This window comes from Peromyscus californicus, unplaced genomic scaffold (assembly GCF_007827085.1).
Source record: "Peromyscus californicus insignis strain IS unplaced genomic scaffold, ASM782708v3 Scaffold_9__1_contigs__length_137607984, whole genome shotgun sequence".
Classification (NCBI taxonomy): Eukaryota; Metazoa; Chordata; class Mammalia; order Rodentia; family Cricetidae; genus Peromyscus; species Peromyscus californicus.
The window spans coordinates 91,255,578-91,259,280 of NW_026294617.1; the positions used below are offsets into that span (position 1 = coordinate 91,255,578).

Consider the following 3,703-nt stretch of genomic DNA (forward strand, 5'->3'; position numbering starts at 1 on the left):
ATAAAACATCAGCAATTTGTACCTGGTGAGTATAAAGAGAACCAGGGATTTAGAGGACTTTACAGCCAAGTGCATACACAGGGCACCAACAAATTAGAGGACAAAAGAATTCACGTTTTCTACATTAAAAAAAATTACAGATCTCACAAATGTCTTTGAAGACACAGAAAATTCAAAGGTCTTTGAAGGGTGTGAAAGAAGACATCTGAAATGTAACTCTGAATGTAAAAAGAGTTTTACTTCACAAGACCAATTTTCTTGGCTTCTGTTTCATAGATCAATAATCTCCACATTTTGACTATAAAAACTTCTGCTTCTTCATCTAGTACCATGGCAACATCATCTAAAATGCTCTGAGGTGAACTATGTGCCATAATCTTAGAACAAACAAAATCAACTAATGTAGCTTCTTCACCTGTGTATTCTAAAATTTTCTTATTGATCCATGGCCGGACTCTTCGTTCCATCAGTATGGAATCCACAATAGACCAATCCAGAGGATAAGCAAAGAGCTCAGGTTTGCCTTGGGGATTTTCTCCATAAGACTTTTAATGTGCTTGCGCTTTTCTTCAGTGTTTACAGTGCCTTTGGTGGCATTTTTATCGTCTTCACCATAATCCAAGGGAACAAGTTTCCTTTTGGGGGGCATATCATCACTGTCTTCATCCTCAAATTTGTTAAAGACACTATCTACAGGTAGTTTCTCTTCACAGAATTAGGTTGGCCAGGACTATTGGAAGCACCCAGTTTAAGGCTTAGTCCTATTTTTGGCCTATGCTCCTCAGGCTGCTGTTGATCTGGTGAGTTTTCATGAGGAATAATGATACCACAAGGAGACTCATCCCCAGGAGTGTTGGGCATTGCATTGCCCCTGGCAGAGGACACAGATGGGGCCAAGCTGATGGGTCTCAGAGTGGGTTTGAGACAAGGCTTTTGCTCTGGTTCTTCTTCCTCTTCCATAGGCTCTTCTCGTTTTTCTTCTTTTTCTTGCTTTTCTTCTTCCTCCTCCTCTGATTCTGGCTCTTGCTTTATCTGAGGCTGTCTGAGCCTCTCAGCCTCTTGCTCCATCCTCTGGAGCTCTGCATCTGGATCTGGATGCCCCTCCCCCAGTAAGCATTGCCTGATTTCCTCAAGTTCTTCCTTCTCTCTCTTCCTATCTCGTTCATCAGCTTCCATTTCTTTTTCCCTATCACGCAACCGTTTCTGAAGAGCACTCCCCCTATAGTACTTGGGATCATCTCTATCATCATCATAATCTTCTAGGAACTCTTTTAGTCATTTGGCCTCTTTAGCCATTTCTCTTCTTCTTTCTTCTTCTCTTTCGATCTCTTATGATCTCTGTGAATAGGATGATACATCATAGTCTTATCTCTTCCTCCAACTTGATGGCTCAGAATTGAAGCAGATTCTTAAGTTCTGGAGCATTTTACTCAATACATTTTCAACTTACTTGTCTTTGTTTAATTTGAGTGTATTCCTTTTAATAAAACAAAATTAATTCCAAAAGTATAAGGGAGGGGAGGAGCCCACCTTCTTTAAAACAAATGACCAGGGGGTACCTCAGTGGAAGAGCTTACTATGCTTAGTATGAAAGAGGGCCTGGGTTCTGTCCCTAGCACCAATAAGTAAGTAAATAAGGTAAGTTTACAAAAGAGATTTTGACAAAACAAAATAATAATTCACCATGGTAGTTAACTGTTTACATCTTTCTTCCAAAGATACATCATTCATGGCAGTTTCTTGCCCATAAATTTTTATTACTGGTCATCATACTTTAAATATATTGATGACATGTTTAGAGAAATCCTTGGACTTTATTAGTAATTCAGAAGATCGCCAGGGGACAAAATTTATTTGAAAACTACCAAGTTCTAAACAGTTCTTATAACAAATAAGGTGCAGCTGTTGCCATGTTTGTTTATTAAAAGGTAAATACTGACTTGTTAGGATAATGTAACTGTGAACTTGAGTTACTAAGTTTTCTTTTCTTTTTCTTTTTTTTTTTTTAACATCTTGAGGACATCCAAAACATTGTTAATGTTGAACCTTGACATGGCTTCATTATGTAAATATTTCAGTTATTAAAAATATATATATTTGATCTTGGAGATGCTTTGTTTGAGTCTTATAAATAAATGGAATTGTGTTAAAAAAAAAAAGCTAATGGGGCTTTTATAAGGATTAGCTTAGTGTATGGTAATTAGGTCCCTGGATGCTTCTCTGTCAGAAGAGATTGATACAAGTCTCATGCAATGAGTTAGTTTTAGCTTCTGGCCTAGTAATATGGTCATTCTCATAGGCACTCTGGTCATGAAGGTATCTATTATGGGCCCTCACTAGAACTAAGCAAGTGATAACACACAGCCAGTGAACCTCCAGGTCTTTAAGTAAAATAATTACCTCTTCATATATTATATACCCTCAGGTATTTTGTGATAGCAGTGTAAGATACTTTAATATAAGGTTCATCATCCTCAACTGATGAATTTTTAAAATTCATGAAAATATTTTTGTTGACATTTCTATTTTAATTGTTATTTTTATCTGACAGATTTACTTTGGATGGTGAAAAAGACCCAATGCTAATCGCCCCCTCCCCCAAGAAATAGGACAGACGTGACTGAGTTTACTCAGTCATGGCTGTATTAAGATGGGTTTTTAGAACTGAATTGTATTGCAAAATAAATTTAAAAAAATAAATAAAGAAAGATGGGTTTTTACTGCATTTTTTGTTAACAGGTTTTGATTATTTTTAAAGGCTATGTTTACATTAAGTTTGGAGTATGTTTATGTTATTTATTTTATAAAATGTGTTCTTTGACAGTTCACATGTATACATAACACTCTCTGATCACACGCATATCCCCTGCATTCACTTGTATAAAAGCAATCTGTTACCATTTATGAATCATTATTTCTCTTCTGAGCATCTGCATTGATTTAATTCCTTGCTTTATAAGGTATTTGAAAGTTGCTGAATACTTTTATGAATATAAGTCTCTTCTACCTTCTGTACAATACTTTGGCGTTTTGCATGGTCCATTATATTTTTTCCATGTTTGTCTTTTAAAATTATTCTGTTGCTCAGGTTGCAGATTTGTGCATTAAATTGTTAGTTACTAAATATTAAGTCTGGAACATGATATGACATGTCAGATATAGCAAAGGTAAATTATGGCATATGGCACTATTATAAGGTGTACTATTTTTATAGCAACTTTACCCATTCTATAACCACAAATAAGTATTTGTCCAGTATGTGTGTAGTTTTAAGGAAATTATGTTGCAGCTTGTAATTACTCGCACTGAAATCCCTCTTGTCAGACTTAGAATTTGCACTGCCTCAGATGCACTTGGTCGGGAGTCAGTAGGGGATTGTGTTGGATAAGTTTTCCTAGAACCTCTTAAAACTGCGATGCTTACTTTAGACATTTAAGAATACATTTGTCTTACTCTGGGGTCAAGGGGAGAGAGAAAAGAAAGAAATGTCAACTAGCATCAGTAAGCTCTTGGGGTCCCTCAGAGATGCCACGTGTGTGTAGTTACTGTAAATACTAAAATGACAGCAATAAAAAGATCAGAGTGTTTAGAAAGCAGAATTGGTGACATGGATGTCACTTTTTTTTTTTTTTTACCATTTCAGAGTAAATTAACTGGTGTTTGATCCTAACTCTACTAAGATGCTGTGTTTTCATACACAGCT

General features: G+C 36.0%; 1 pseudogene; it reads right to left on the reverse strand.

The window, feature by feature from the left end:
- Positions 1–219: 219 nt before the first annotated feature.
- Positions 220–1,317, reverse strand: LOC128105497 (RNA-binding protein 25-like; annotated as a pseudogene).
- Positions 1,318–3,703: the final 2,386 nt, after the last annotated feature.